General features: G+C 30.3%; 6 non-coding genes across 6 annotated transcripts; all 6 read left to right on the forward strand.

Moving 5' to 3' along the window:
- The first annotated feature begins 2,470 nt into the window (after positions 1–2,470).
- On the forward strand, positions 2,471–2,544 carry TRNAP-AGG (transfer RNA proline (anticodon AGG)). The gene has a single exon. It is a non-coding gene; the product is annotated as a tRNA-Pro (tRNA).
- A 1,941-nt stretch (positions 2,545–4,485) lies between these two features.
- Positions 4,486–4,559, forward strand: TRNAA-AGC (transfer RNA alanine (anticodon AGC)). Its single transcript has one exon. It is a non-coding gene; the product is annotated as a tRNA-Ala (tRNA).
- A 1,433-nt stretch (positions 4,560–5,992) lies between these two features.
- Positions 5,993–6,065, forward strand: TRNAT-CGU (transfer RNA threonine (anticodon CGU)). Its single transcript has one exon. It is a non-coding gene; the product is annotated as a tRNA-Thr (tRNA).
- Positions 6,066–8,513: 2,448 nt separating this feature from the next.
- Positions 8,514–8,587, forward strand: TRNAA-AGC (transfer RNA alanine (anticodon AGC)). Its single transcript has one exon. It is a non-coding gene; the product is annotated as a tRNA-Ala (tRNA).
- A 1,431-nt stretch (positions 8,588–10,018) lies between these two features.
- TRNAT-CGU (transfer RNA threonine (anticodon CGU)) lies at positions 10,019–10,091 on the forward strand. Its single transcript has one exon. It is a non-coding gene; the product is annotated as a tRNA-Thr (tRNA).
- Positions 10,092–12,539: 2,448 nt separating this feature from the next.
- On the forward strand, positions 12,540–12,613 carry TRNAA-AGC (transfer RNA alanine (anticodon AGC)). Its single transcript has one exon. It is a non-coding gene; the product is annotated as a tRNA-Ala (tRNA).
- Positions 12,614–16,819: the final 4,206 nt, after the last annotated feature.

Consider the following 16,819-nt stretch of genomic DNA (forward strand, 5'->3'; position numbering starts at 1 on the left):
GCAGCACATTATTATTGGCTCCTTACATGTAAGAATAATTTTCATCACGCAAATGTTGAATACTATTTAAAAAGAAAAGTCTTGTTCTGTGACCTTTAGAATGGTTCATCTTAAATTGAAATAAAAAAAGTGGTATTGTGAAGATTTTTAAAGTAATGCCTTGAATGAAAAAGGGAAAAGACAATGACAAAGAGCAAAATAGAGATAAAAGATGATTCTGGAGTTGAATTCAAGTAATGCATTCTTGAACAAGGCATAAATCAAAATTCTTTGAATATGGTAAGCAGTATATTAATGAGGTGTTTATGAATAAGATGAGTGTTCTCATCTAAAGTGATTGAGTAGAGCATTGTATGAACTTAGAAAAGATTATGAAAGTGAAAAACTCAGGATTTTCTTGAAAACTTTAAGGCAAACTGTGCCTTAAAGCATTTTCAAGAGGTTGCTGTGGCTTAGCTTGTTAAAGTGCCTGTCTAGTAAACAGGAGATCCGGAGTTCAAATCTCAGCAGTGCCTTCTTTATCTTAATATTAAATAAAACATTATTTTCATTAAATCGTACTTTGATACAATTAAATTAGAAAAGTCTGATTCATCTTTCTGTTGAACAGATCATCTTAAACCCGATAAAAAATCAGAGTGTTCTCATGATTATAGTACCAATACTGTGATCGCAAAATGAAAAAGGTAGATCAATGAGGAAGTCACAGTTGAAATATTACCCTAAATTTGAGCAATATTGATGTTTTAAGTAAAACAATTATTTGTAACTATTCAATATAGGGAATTGAGTTTAAAAATAGTTTTTTTTAATACCACATAGTTATTCTTGTTTAGAGATTAGGAATCGTTTCTTTTATAACATTGGAATACATATAAAGAATCTTTATTGCAGGCACCGAATTCGATCGCCAATACTAAATTAATGATTCCTTCTTTGCTACTACAGTAGGTGCTGTGGCTAAGTGGTTAAACTGCCTGTCTCGCAAACAGGAAATCCTGAGTTCAAATCTCAGCAGCACCTTATTATTGGCTCCTTACATGTAAGAATAATTTTAATCATGCAAATGTTGAATACTATTTAAAAAGAAAAGTCTTGTTCTGTGACCTTTAGAATGGTTCATCTTAAATTGAAATAGAAAAAGTGGTATTGTGAAGATTTTTAAAGTAATGCCTTGAATGAAAAAGGGAAAAGACAATGACAAAGAGCAAAATAGAGATAAAAGATCATTCTGGAGTTGAATTCAAGTAATTCATTCTTGAACAAGGCATAATTCAAAATTCTATGAATATGGTAAGCAGTATATTAATGAGGTGTTTATGAATAAGATGAGTGTTCTCATCTAAAATGATTGAGTAGAGCATTGTATGAACTTAGAAAAGATTATGAAAGAGAAAAACTCAGGATTTTCTTGAAAACTATAAGGCAAACTGTCCCTTTCAGCATTTTCAAGAGGGTTCTGTGGCTTAGTTGGTTAAAGCCCCTTTCTAGTAAACAGTAGATCCTGAGTTCAAATCTCAGCAGCGCCTTCATTTTCTTATTCTTAAATAAAAAATTATTTTCATTAAGTCGTACTTTGATACAATTAAATTAGAAAAGTCTGATTCATCTTTCTGTTGAACAGATCATCTTAAACCTAATAAAAAATAAAAGTGTTCTCATGATTATAGTAGCAATACTGTGATCGCAAAATGAAAATTGTATATCAATGAGGAAGTCACAGATCAAATATTACCCTAAATTTGAGCAATATTGATGTTTTTATGTAAAACAATTATTTGTAACTATTCAATATAGGGAATTGAGTTTAAAAATAGTTTTTTTTTAAACCACATAGTTATTCTTGTTTAGAGATTAGGAATCCTTTCTTTTATAACATTGGAATACATATAAAGAATCTTTATTGCAGGCACCGAATTCGATCGCCAATACTAAATTAATGATTCCTTCTTTGCTACAACAGTAGGTGCTGTGGCTAAGTGGTTAAACTGCTTGTCTTGCAAACAGGAAATCCTGAGTTCAAATCTCAGCAGCACCCTATTATTGGCTCCTTACATGTAAGAATAATTTTAATCACGCAAATGTTGAATACTATTTAAAAAGAAAAGTCTTGTTCTGTGACCTTTAGAATGGTTCATCTTAAATTGAAATAGAAAAAGTGGTATTGTGAAGATTTTTAAAGTAATGCCTTGAATGAAAAAGGGAAAAGACAATGACAAAGAGCAAAATAGAGATAAAAGATCATTCTGGAGTTGAATTCAAGTAATGCATTCTTGAACAAGGCATAATTCAAAATTCTATGAATATGGTAAGCAGTATATTAATGAAGTGTTTATGAATAAGATTAATGTTCTCATCTAAAGTGATTGAGTAGAGCATTGTATGAACTTAGAAAAGATTATGAAAGAGAAAAACTCAGGATTTTCTTGAAAACTATAAGGCAAACTGTCCCTTTAAGCATTTTCAAGAGGGTGCTGTGGCTTAGTTGGTTAAAGCACCTGTCTAGGAAATAGGAGATCCTGAGTTCAAATCTCAGCAGCGCCTTCATTTTCTTATTCTTAAATAAAAAATTATTTTCATTAAGTCGGACTTTGATACAATTAAATTAGAAAAGTCTGATTCATCTTTCTGTTTAACAGATCATCTTAAACCTGATAAAAAATCAGAGTGTTCTCATGATTATAGTAGTAATACTGTGATTGCAAAATGAAAATGGTGTATCAATGAGGAAGTCACAGATGAAATATAACCCTAAATTTGAGCAATATTGATTTGTTTATGTAAAACAAATATTTGTAACTATTCAATATAGGGAATTGAGTTTAAAAAGAGTTTTTTTAATACCACATAGTTATTCTTGTTTAGAGATTAGAAATCCTTTCTTTTATAACATTGGAATACAGATAAAGAATCTTTATTGCAGGCACCGAATTCGATCGCCAATACTAAATTAATGATTCCTTCATTGTTACTACAGTAGGTGCTGTGGCTAAGTGGTTAAAGTGCCTATCTCGTAAACAGAAAATCCTGAGTTCAAATCTCAGCAGCACCTTATTATTGGCTCCTTAATTGTAAGAATAATTTTCATCACGCAAATGTTGAATACTATTTAAAAAGAAAAGTCTTGTTATGTGACCTTTAGAATGGTTCATCTTAAATTGGAATAAAAAAAGTTGTATTGTGAAGATTTTTAAAGTAATGCCTTGAATGAAAAAAGGAAAAGACAATGACAAAGAGCAAAATAGAGATAAAAGATCATTCTGGAGTTGAATTCAAGTAATGCATTCTTGAACAAGGCATAATTCAAAATTCTATGAATATGGTAAGCAGTATATTAATGAGGTGTTTATGAATAAGATGAGTGTTCTCATCTAAAGTGATTGAGTAGAGCATTGTATGAACTTAGAAAAGATTATGAAAGAGAAAAACTCAGGATTTTCTTGAAAACTATAAGGCAAACTGTCCCTTTCAGCATTTTCAACCGGGTTCTGTGGCTTAGTTGCTTAAAGCGCCTTTCTAGTAAACAGGAGATCCTGAGTTCAAATCTCAGCAGCGCCTTCATTTTCTTATTCTTAAATAAAAAATTATTTTCAATAAGTCGTACTTTGATACAATTAAATTAGAAAAGTCTGATTCATCTTTCTGTTGAACAGATCATCTTAAACCTAATAAAAAATAAAAGTGTTCTCATGATTATAGTAGCAATACTGTGATCGCAAAATGAAAATTGTATATCAATGAGGAAGTCACAGATTAAATATTACCCTAAATTTGAGCAATATTGATGTTTTTATGTAAAACAATTATTTGTAACTATTCAATATAGGGAATTGAGTTTAAAAATAGTTTTTTTTAATACCACATAGTTATTCTTGTTTAGAGATTAGGAATCCTTTCTTTTATAACATTGGAATACATATAAAGAATCTTTATTGCAGGCACAAAATTCGATCGCCAATACTAAATTAATGATTCCTTCTTTGCTACAACAGTAGGTGCTGTGGCTAAGTGGTTAAACGGCCTGTCTTGCAAAGAGGAAATCCTGAGTTCAAATCTCAGCAGCTCCTTACATGTAAGAATAATTTTAATCACGCAAATGTTGAATACTATTTAAAAAGAAAAGTCTTGTTCTGTGACCTTTAGAATGGTTCATCTTAAATTGAAATAGAAAAAGTGGTATTGTGAAGATTTTTAAAGTAATGCCTTGAATGAAAAAGGGAAAAGACAATGACAAAGAGCAAAATAGAGATAAAAGATCATTCTGGAGTTGAATTCAAGTAATGCATTCTTGAACAAGGCATAATTCAAAATTCTATGAATATGGTAAGCAGTATATTAATGAAGTGTTTATGAATAAGATTAATGTTCTCATCTAAAGTGATTGAGTAGAGCATTGTATGAACTTAGAAAAGATTATGAAAGAGAAAAACTCAGGATTTTCTTGAAAACTATAAGGCAAACTGTCCCATTAAGCATTTTCAAGAGGGTGCTGTGGCTCAGTTGGTTAAAGCACCTGTCTAGCAAACAGGAGATCCTGAGTTCAAATCTCAGCAGCGCCTTCATTATCTTATTCTTAAATAAAAAAATATTTTCATTAAGTCGTACTTTGATACAATTAAATTACAAAAGTCTGATTCATCTTTCTGTTGAACAGATCATCTTAAACCTAATAAAAAATAAAAGTGTTCTCACGATTATAGTAGCAATACTGTGATCGCAAAATGAAAAAGGTATATCAATGAGGAAGTCACAGTTGAAATATTACCCTAAATTTGAGCAATATTGATGTTTTTATGTAAAACAATTATTTGTAACTATTCAATAAAGGGAATTGAGTTTAAAAATAGTTTTTTTTAATACCACATAGTTATTCTTGTTTAGAGATTAGGAATCCTTTCTTTTATAACATTGGAATATATATAAAGAATCTTTATTGCAGGCACCGAATTCGATCGCCAATACTAAATTAATGATTCCTTCATTGTTACTACAGTAGGTGCTGTGGCTAACTGGTTAAAGTACCTGTTTTGTGAATAGGAAATCCTGAGTTCAAATCTCAGCAGCACCTTATTATTGGCTCCTTACATGTAAGAATAATTTTCATCACGCAAAAAAGAAAAGTCTTGTTCTGTGACCTTTAGAATGGTTCATCTTAAATTGAAAGAAAAAACGTGTTATTGTGAAGATTTTTAAAGTAATGCCTTGAATGAAAAAAGGAAAAGACAATGACAAAGAGCAAAATAGAGATAAAAGATGATTCTGGAGTTGAATTCAAGTAATGCATTCTTGAACAAGGCATAATTCAAAATTCTATGAATATGGTAAGCAGTATATTAATGATGTGTTTATGAATAAGATGAGTGTTCTCATCTAAAGTGATTGAGTAGAGCATTGTATGAACTTAGAAAAGATTATGAAAGAGAAAAACTCAGGATTTTCTTGAAAACTATAAGGCAAACTGTCCCTTAAAGCATTTTAAAGAGGATACTGTGGCTTAGCTAGTTAAAGCGCCTGTCTAGTAAACAGGAGATCATGAGCTCAAATCTCAGAAGTGCCTTCATTTTCTTATTCTTAAATAAAAAATAATTTTCATTAAGTCGGACTTTGATACAATTAAATTAGAAAAGTCTGATTCATCTTTCTGTTTAACAGATCATCTTAAACCTGATAAAAAATCAGAGTGTTCTCATGATTATAGTAGCAATACTGTGATTGCAAAATGAAAATGGTGTATCAATGAGGAAGTCACAGATGAAATATAACCCTAAATTTGAGCAATATTGATTTGTTTATGTAAAACAAATATTTGTAACTATTCAATATAGGGAATTGAGTTTAAAAAGAGTTTTTTTAATACCACATAGTTATTCTTGTTTAGAGATTAGAAATCCTTTCTTTTATAACATTGGAATACAGATAAAGAATCTTTATTGCAGGCACCGAATTCGATCGCCAATACTAAATTAATGATTCCTTCATTGTTACTACACTAGGTGCTGTGGCTAAGTGGTTAAAGTGCCTATCTCGTAAACAGAAGATCCTGAGTTCAAATCTCAGCAGCACCTTATTATTGGCTCCTTACATGTAAGAATAATTTTCATCACGCAAATGTTGAATACTATTTAAAAAGAAAAGTCTTGTTCTGTGACCTTTAGAATGGTTCATCTTAAATTGAAATAAAAAAAGTTGTATTGTGAAGATTTTTAAAGTAATGCCTTGAATGAAAAAAGGAAAAGACAATGACAAAAGAGCAAAATAGAGATAAAAGATCATTCTGAAGTTGAATTCAAGTAATGCATTCTTGAACAAGGCATAATTCAAAATTCTATGAATATGGTAAGCAGTATATTAATGAGGTGTTTATGAATAAGATGAGTGTTCTCATCTAAAGTGGTTGAGTAGAGCATTGTATGAACTTAGAAAAGATTATGAAAGAGAAAAACTCAGGATGTTCTTGAAAACTATAAGGCAAACTGTCCCTTTAAGCATTTTCAAGAGGGTGCTGTGGCTTAGTTGGTTAAAGCGCCTTTCTAGTAAACAGGAGATCCTGAGTTCAAATCTCAGCAGCGCTTTCATTTTCTTATTCTTAAATAAAAAATTATTTTCATTAAGTCGTACTTTGATACAATTAAATTAGAAAAGTCTGATTCATCTTTCTGTTGAACAGATCATCTTAAACCTAATAAAAAATAAAAGTGTTCTCATGAATATAGTAGCAATACTGTGATCGCAAAATGAAAAAGGTATATCGATGAGGAAGTCACAGTTGAAATATTACCCTAAATTTGAGCAATATTGATGTTTTTATGTAAAACAATTATTTGTAACTATTCAATAAAGGGAATTGAGTTTAAAAATAGTTTTTTTTAATACCACATAGTTAGTCTTGTTTAGAGATTAGGAATCCTTTCTTTTATAACAATGGAATACATATAAAGAATCTTTATTGCAGGCACCGAATTCGATCGCCAATACTAAATTAATGATTCCTTCATTGTTACTACAGTAGGTGCTGTGGCTAAGTGGTTAAAGTGCCTGTCTCGTAAACAGGAAATCCTAAGTTCAAATCTCAACAGCACTTTATTATTGGCTCCCTACATGTAAGAATCATTTTCATCACGCAAATGTTGAATACTATTTAAAAAGAAAAGACTTGTTCTGTGACATTTAGAATGGTTCATCTTAAATTGAAATAAAAAAAGTGGTATTGTGAAGATTTTTAAAGTAATGCCTTGAATGAAAAAGGGAAAAGACAATGACAAAGAGCAAAATAGAGATAAAAGATCATTCTGGAGTTGAATTCAAGTAATGCATTCTTGAACAAGGCATAATTCAAAATTTTATGAATATGGTAAGCAGTATATTAATGAGGTGTTTATGAATAAGATGAGTGTTCTCATCTAAAGTGATTGAGTAGAGCATTGTATGAACTTAGAAAAGATTATGAAAGAGAAAACTCAGGATTTTCTTGAAAACTATAAGGCAAACTGTCCCTTTAAGTATTTTCAAGAGGGTGCTGTGGCTTAGCTGGTTAAAGCACCTGTCTAGTAAACAGGAGATCCTTAGTTCAAATCTCAGCAGCGCCTTCATTTTCTTATTCTTAAATAAAAAATTATTTTCATTAAGTCGTACTTTGATACAATTAAATTAGAAAAGTCTGATTCATCTTTCTGTTGAACAGATCATCTTAAACCTAATAAAAAATAAAAGTGTTCTCATGATTATAGTAGCAATACTGTGATCGCAAAATGAAAATTGTATATCAATGAGGAAGTCACAGATTAAATATTACCCTAAATTTGAGCAATATTGATGTTTTTATGTAAAACAATTATTTGTAACTATTCAATATAGGGAATTGAGTTTAAAAATAGTTTTTTTTAATACCACATAGTTATTCTTGTTTAGAGATTAGGAATCCTTTCTTTTATAACATTGGAATACATATAAAGAATCTTTATTGCAGGCACAAAATTCGATCGCCAATACTAAATTAATGATTCCTTCTTTGCTACAACAGTAGGTGCTGTGGCTAAGTGGTTAAACGGCCTGTCTTGCAAAGAGGAAATCCTGAGTTCAAATCTCAGCAGCTCCTTACATGTAAGAATAATTTTAATCACGCAAATGTTGAATACTATTTAAAAAGAAAAGTCTTGTTCTGTGACCTTTAGAATGGTTCATCTTAAATTGAAATAGAAAAAGTGGTATTGTGAAGATTTTTAAAGTAATGCCTTGAATGAAAAAGGGAAAAGACAATGACAAAGAGCAAAATAGAGATAAAAGATCATTCTGGAGTTGAATTCAAGTAATGCATTCTTGAACAAGGCATAATTCAAAATTCTATGAATATGGTAAGCAGTATATTAATGAAGTGTTTATGAATAAGATTAATGTTCTCATCTAAAGTGATTGAGTAGAGCATTGTATGAACTTAGAAAAGATTATGAAAGAGAAAAACTCAGGATTTTCTTGAAAACTATAAGGCAAACTGTCCCATTAAGCATTTTCAAGAGGGTGCTGTGGCTCAGTTGGTTAAAGCACCTGTCTAGCAAACAGGAGATCCTGAGTTCAAATCTCAGCAGCGCCTTCATTATCTTATTCTTAAATAAAAAATTATTTTCATTAAGTCGTACTTTGATACAATTAAATTACAAAAGTCTGATTCATCTTTCTGTTGAACAGATCATCTTAAACCTAATAAAAAATAAGTGTTCTCACGATTATAGTAGCAATACTGTGATCGCAAAATGAAAAAGGTATATCAATGAGGAAGTCACAGTTGAAATATTACCCTAAATTTGAGCAATATTGATGTTTTTATGTAAAACAATTATTTGTAACTATTCAATAAAGGGAATTGAGTTTAAAAATAGTTTTTTTTAATACCACATAGTTATTCTTGTTTAGAGATTAGGAATCCTTTCTTTTATAACATTGGAATATATATAAAGAATCTTTATTGCAGGCACCGAATTCGATCGCCAATACTAAATTAATGATTCCTTCATTGTTACTACAGTAGGTGCTGTGGCTAACTGGTTAAAGTACCTGTTTTGTGAATAGGAAATCCTGAGTTCAAATCTCAGCAGCACCTTATTATTGGCTCCTTACATGTAAGAATAATTTTCATCACGCAAAAAAGAAAAGTCTTGTTCTGTGACCTTTAGAATGGTTCATCTTAAATTGAAAGAAAAAACGTGTTATTGTGAAGATTTTTAAAGTAATGCCTTGAATGAAAAAAGGAAAAGACAATGACAAAGAGCAAAATAGAGATAAAAGATGATTCTGGAGTTGAATTCAAGTAATGCATTCTTGAACAAGGCATAATTCAAAATTCTATGAATATGGTAAGCAGTATATTAATGATGTGTTTATGAATAAGATGAGTGTTCTCATCTAAAGTGATTGAGTAGAGCATTGTATGAACTTAGAAAAGATTATGAAAGAGAAAAACTCAGGATTTTCTTGAAAACTATAAGGCAAACTGTCCCTTAAAGCATTTTAAAGAGGATACTGTGGCTTAGCTAGTTAAAGCGCCTGTCTAGTAAACAGGAGATCATGAGCTCAAATGTCAGAAGTGCCTTCATTTTCTTATTCTTAAATAAAAAATAATTTTCATTAAGTCGGACTTTGATACAATTAAATTAGAAAAGTCTGATTCATCTTTCTGTTTAACAGATCATCTTAAACCTGATAAAAAATCAGAGTGTTCTCATGATTATAGTAGCAATACTGTGATTGCAAAATGAAAATGGTGTATCAATGAGGAAGTCACAGATGAAATATAACCCTAAATTTGAGCAATATTGATTTGTTTATGTAAAACAAATATTTGTAACTATTCAATATAGGGAATTGAGTTTAAAAAGAGTTTTTTTAATACCACATAGTTATTCTTGTTTAGAGATTAGAAATCCTTTCTTTTATAACATTGGAATACAGATAAAGAATCTTTATTGCAGGCACCGAATTCGATCGCCAATACTAAATTAATGATTCCTTCATTGTTACTACACTAGGTGCTGTGGCTAAGTGGTTAAAGTGCCTATCTCGTAAACAGAAGATCCTGAGTTCAAATCTCAGCAGCACCTTATTATTGGCTCCTTACATGTAAGAATAATTTTCATCACGCAAATGTTGAATACTATTTAAAAAGAAAAGTCTTGTTCTGTGACCTTTAGAATGGTTCATCTTAAATTGAAATAAAAAAAGTTGTATTGTGAAGATTTTTAAAGTAATGCCTTGAATGAAAAAAGGAAAAGACAATGACAAAAGAGCAAAATAGAGATAAAAGATCATTCTGAAGTTGAATTCAAGGAATGCATTCTTGAACAAGGCATAATTCAAAATTCTATGAATATGGTAAGCAGTATATTAATGAGGTGTTTATGAATAAGATGAGTGTTCTCATCTAAAGTGGTTGAGTAGAGCATTGTATGAACTTAGAAAAGATTATGAAAGAGAAAAACTCAGGATGTTCTTGAAAACTATAAGGCAAACTGTCCCTTTAAGCATTTTCAAGAGGGTGCTGTGGCTTAGTTGGTTAAAGCGCCTTTCTAGTAAACAGGAGATCCTGAGTTCAAATCTCAGCAGCGCTTTCATTTTCTTATTCTTAAATAAAAAATTATTTTCATTAAGTCGTACTTTGATACAATTAAATTAGAAAAGTCTGATTCATCTTTCTGTTGAACAGATCATCTTAAACCTAATAAAAAATAAAAGTGTTCTCATGAATATAGTAGCAATACTGTGATCGCAAAATGAAAAAGGTATATCGATGAGGAAGTCACAGTTGAAATATTACCCTAAATTTGAGCAATATTGATGTTTTTATGTAAAACAATTATTTGTAACTATTCAATAAAGGGAATTGAGTTTAAAAATAGTTTTTTTTAATACCACATAGTTAGTCTTGTTTAGAGATTAGGAATCCTTTCTTTTATAACAATGGAATACATATAAAGAATCTTTATTGCAGGCACCGAATTCGATCGCCAATACTAAATTAATGATTCCTTCATTGTTACTACAGTAGGTGCTGTGGCTAAGTGGTTAAAGTGCCTGTCTCGTAAACAGGAAATCCTAAGTTCAAATCTCAACAGCACTTTATTATTGGCTCCCTACATGTAAGAATCATTTTCATCACGCAAATGTTGAATACTATTTAAAAAGAAAAGACTTGTTCTGTGACATTTAGAATGGTTCATCTTAAATTGAAATAAAAAAAGTGGTATTGTGAAGATTTTTAAAGTAATGCCTTGAATGAAAAAGGGAAAAGACAATGACAAAGAGCAAAATAGAGATAAAAGATCATTCTGGAGTTGAATTCAAGTAATGCATTCTTGAACAAGGCATAATTCAAAATTTTATGAATATGGTAAGCAGTATATTAATGAGGTGTTTATGAATAAGATGAGTGTTCTCATCTAAAGTGATTGAGTAGAGCATTGTATGAACTTAGAAAAGATTATGAAAGAGAAAACTCAGGATTTTCTTGAAAACTATAAGGCAAACTGTCCCTTTAAGTATTTTCAAGAGGGTGCTGTGGCTTAGCTGGTTAAAGCACCTGTCTAGTAAACAGGAGATCCTTAGTTCAAATCTCAGCAGCGCCTTCATTTTCTTATTCTTAAATAAAAAATTATTTTCATTAAGTCGTACTTTGATACAATTAAATTAGAAAAGTCTGATTCATCTTTCTGTTGAACAGATCATCTTAAACCTAATAAAAAATAAAAGTGTTCTCATGATTATAGTAGCAATACTGTGATCGCAAAATGAAAATTGTATATCAATGAGGAAGTCACAGATTAAATATTACCCTAAATTTGAGCAATATTGATGTTTTTATGTAAAACAATTATTTGTAACTATTCAATATAGGGAATTGAGTTTAAAAATAGTTTTTTTTAATACCACATAGTTATTCTTGTTTAGAGATTAGGAATCCTTTCTTTTATAACATTGGAATACATATAAAGAATCTTTATTGCAGGCACAAAATTCGATCGCCAATACTAAATTAATGATTCCTTCTTTGCTACAACAGTAGGTGCTGTGGCTAAGTGGTTAAACGGCCTGTCTTGCAAAGAGGAAATCCTGAGTTCAAATCTCAGCAGCTCCTTACATGTAAGAATAATTTTAATCACGCAAATGTTGAATACTATTTAAAAAGAAAAGTCTTGTTCTGTGACCTTTAGAATGGTTCATCTTAAATTGAAATAGAAAAAGTGGTATTGTGAAGATTTTTAAAGTAATGCCTTGAATGAAAAAGGGAAAAGACAATGACAAAGAGCAAAATAGAGATAAAAGATCATTCTGGAGTTGAATTCAAGTAATGCATTCTTGAACAAGGCATAATTCAAAATTCTATGAATATGGTAAGCAGTATATTAATGAAGTGTTTATGAATAAGATTAATGTTCTCATCTAAAGTGATTGAGTAGAGCATTGTATGAACTTAGAAAAGATTATGAAAGAGAAAAACTCAGGATTTTCTTGAAAACTATAAGGCAAACTGTCCCATTAAGCATTTTCAAGAGGGTGCTGTGGCTCAGTTGGTTAAAGCACCTGTCTAGCAAACAGGAGATCCTGAGTTCAAATCTCAGCAGCGCCTTCATTATCTTATTCTTAAATAAAAAATTATTTTCATTAAGTCGTACTTTGATACAATTAAATTACAAAAGTCTGATTCATCTTTCTGTTGAACAGATCATCTTAAACCTAATAAAAAATAAAAGTGTTCTCACGATTATAGTAGCAATACTGTGATCGCAAAATGAAAAAGGTATATCAATGAGGAAGTCACAGTTGAAATATTACCCTAAATTTGAGCAATATTGATGTTTTTATGTAAAACAATTATTTGTAACTATTCAATAAAGGGAATTGAGTTTAAAAATAGTTTTTTTTAATACCACATAGTTATTCTTGTTTAGAGATTAGGAATCCTTTCTTTTATAACATTGGAATATATATAAAGAATCTTTATTGCAGGCACCGAATTCGATCGCCAATACTAAATTAATGATTCCTTCATTGTTACTACAGTAGGTGCTGTGGCTAACTGGTTAAAGTACCTGTTTTGTGAATAGGAAATCCTGAGTTCAAATCTCAGCAGCACCTTATTATTGGCTCCTTACATGTAAGAATAATTTTCATCACGCAAAAAAGAAAAGTCTTGTTCTGTGACCTTTAGAATGGTTCATCTTAAATTGAAAGAAAAAACGTGTTATTGTGAAGATTTTTAAAGTAATGCCTTGAATGAAAAAAGGAAAAGACAATGACAAAGAGCAAAATAGAGATAAAAGATGATTCTGGAGTTGAATTCAAGTAATGCATTCTTGAACAAGGCATAATTCAAAATTCTATGAATATGGTAAGCAGTATATTAATGATGTGTTTATGAATAAGATGAGTGTTCTCATCTAAAGTGATTGAGTAGAGCATTGTATGAACTTAGAAAAGATTATGAAAGAGAAAAACTCAGGATTTTCTTGAAAACTATAAGGCAAACTGTCCCTTAAAGCATTTTAAAGAGGATACTGTGGCTTAGCTAGTTAAAGCGCCTGTCTAGTAAACAGGAGATCATGAGCTCAAATCTCAGAAGTGCCTTCATTTTCTTATTCTTAAATAAAAAATAATTTTCATTAAGTCGGACTTTGATACAATTAAATTAGAAAAGTCTGATTCATCTTTCTGTTTAACAGATCATCTTAAACCTGATAAAAAATCAGAGTGTTCTCATGATTATAGTAGCAATACTGTGATTGCAAAATGAAAATGGTGTATCAATGAGGAAGTCACAGATGAAATATAACCCTAAATTTGAGCAATATTGATTTGTTTATGTAAAACAAATATTTGTAACTATTCAATATAGGGAATTGAGTTTAAAAAGAGTTTTTTTAATACCACATAGTTATTCTTGTTTAGAGATTAGAAATCCTTTCTTTTATAACATTGGAATACAGATAAAGAATCTTTATTGCAGGCACCGAATTCGATCGCCAATACTAAATTAATGATTCCTTCATTGTTACTACACTAGGTGCTGTGGCTAAGTGGTTAAAGTGCCTATCTCGTAAACAGAAAATCCTGAGTTCAAATCTCAGCAGCACCTTATTATTGGCTCCTTACATGTAAGAATAATTTTCATCACGCAAATGTTGAATACTATTTAAAAAGAAAAGTCTTGTTCTGTGACCTTTAGAATGGTTCATCTTAAATTGAAATAAAAAAAGTTGTATTGTGAAGATTTTTAAAGTAATGCCTTGAATGAAAAAAGGAAAAGACAATGACAAAAGAGCAAAATAGAGATAAAAGATCATTCTGAAGTTGAATTCAAGTAATGCATTCTTGAACAAGGCATAATTCAAAATTCTATGAATATGGTAAGCAGTATATTAATGAGGTGTTTATGAATAAGATGAGTGTTCTCATCTAAAGTGGTTGAGTAGAGCATTGTATGAACTTAGAAAAGATTATGAAAGAGAAAAACTCAGGATGTTCTTGAAAACTATAAGGCAAACTGTCCCTTTAAGCATTTTCTAGAGGGTGCTGTGGCTTAGTTGGTTAAAGCGCCTTTCTAGTAAACAGGAGATCCTGAGTTCAAATCTCAGCAGCGCTTTCATTTTCTTATTCTTAAATAAAAAATTATTTTCATTAAGTCGTACTTTGATACAATTAAATTAGAAAAGTCTGATTCATCTTTCTGTTGAACAGATCATCTTAAACCTAATAAAAAATAAAAGTGTTCTCATGAATATAGTAGCAATACTGTGATCGCAAAATGAAAAAGGTATATCGATGAGGAAGTCACAGTTGAAATATTACCCTAAATTTGAGCAATATTGATGTTTTTATGTAAAACAATTATTTGTAACTATTCAATAAAGGGAATTGAGTTTAAAAATAGTTTTTTTTAATACCACATAGTTAGTCTTGTTTAGAGATTAGGAATCCTTTCTTTTATAACAATGGAATACATATAAAGAATCTTTATTGCAGGCACCGAATTCGATCGCCAATACTAAATTAATGATTCCTTCATTGTTACTACAGTAGGTGCTGTGGCTAAGTGGTTAAAGTGCCTGTCTCGTAAACAGGAAATCCTAAGTTCAAATCTCAACAGCACTTTATTATTGGCTCCCTACATGTAAGAATCATTTTCATCACGCAAATGTTGAATACTATTTAAAAAGAAAAGACTTGTTCTGTGACATTTAGAATGGTTCATCTTAAATTGAAATAAAAAAAGTGGTATTGTGAAGATTTTTAAAGTAATGCCTTGAATGAAAAAGGGAAAAGACAATGACAAAGAGCAAAATAGAGATAAAAGATCATTCTGGAGTTGAATTCAAGTAATGCATTCTTGAACAAGGCATAATTCAAAATTTTATGAATATGGTAAGCAGTATATTAATGAGGTGTTTATGAATAAGATGAGTGTTCTCATCTAAAGTGATTGAGTAGAGCATTGTATGAACTTAGAAAAGATTATGAAAGAGAAAACTCAGGATTTTCTTGAAAACTATAAGGCAAACTGTCCCTTTAAGTATTTTCAAGAGGGTGCTGTGGCTTAGCTGGTTAAAGCACCTGTCTAGTAAACAGGAGATCCTTAGTTCAAATCTCAGCAGCGCCTTCATTTTCTTATTCTTAAATAAAAAATTATTTTCATTAAGTCGTACTTTGATACAATTAAATTAGAAAAGTCTGATTCATCTTTCTGTTGAACAGATCATCTTAAACCTAATAAAAAATAAAAGTGTTCTCATGATTATAGTAGCAATACTGTGATCGCAAAATGAAAATTGTATATCAATGAGGAAGTCACAGATTAAATATTACCCTAAATTTGAGCAATATTGATGTTTTTATGTAAAACAATTATTTGTAACTATTCAATATAGGGAATTGAGTTTAAAAATATTTTTTTTTAATACCACATAGTTATTCTTGTTTAGAGATTAGGAATCCTTTCTTTTATAACATTGGAATACATATAAAGAATCTTTATTGCAGGCACCGAATTCGATCGCCAATACTAAATTAATGATGCCTTCATTGTTACTACAGTAGGTGCTGTGGCTAAGTGGTTAAACTGCCTGTCTCGCAAACAGGAAATCTTGAGTTCAAATCTCAGCAGCACATTATGATTGGCTCCTTACATGTAAGAATAATTTTCATCACGCAAATGTTGAATACTATTTAAAAAGAAAAGTCTTGTTCTGTGACCTTTAGAATGGTTCATCTTAAATTGAAATAAAAAAAGTGGTATTGTGAAGATTTTTAAAGTAATGCCTTGAATGAAAAAGGGAAAAGACAATGACAAAGAGCAAAATAGAGATAAAAGATGATTCTGGAGTTGAATTCAAGTAATGCATTCTTGAACAAGGCATAATTCAAAATTTTATGAATATGGTAAGCAGTATATTAATGAGGTGTTTATGAATAAGATGAGTGTTCTCATCTAAAGTGATTGAGTAGAGCATTGTATGAACTTAGAAAAGATTATGAAAGAGAAAACTCAGGATTTTCTTGAAAACTATAAGGCAAACTGTCCCTTTAAGTATTTTCAAGAGGGTGCTGTGGCTTAGCTGGTTAAAGCACCTGTCTAGTAAACAGGAGATCCTTAGTTCAAATCTCAGCAGCGCCTTCATTTTCTTATTCTTAAATAAAAAATTATTTTCATTAAGTCGTACTTTGATACAATTAAATTAGAAAAGTCTGATTCATCTTTCTGTTGAACAGATCATCTTAAACCTAATAAAAAATAAAAGTGTTCTCATGATTATAGTAGCAATACTGTGATCGCAAAATG

Source organism: Triturus cristatus, chromosome 12, assembly GCF_964204655.1.
Source record: "Triturus cristatus chromosome 12, aTriCri1.1, whole genome shotgun sequence".
Taxonomy (NCBI): domain Eukaryota; kingdom Metazoa; phylum Chordata; class Amphibia; order Caudata; family Salamandridae; genus Triturus; species Triturus cristatus.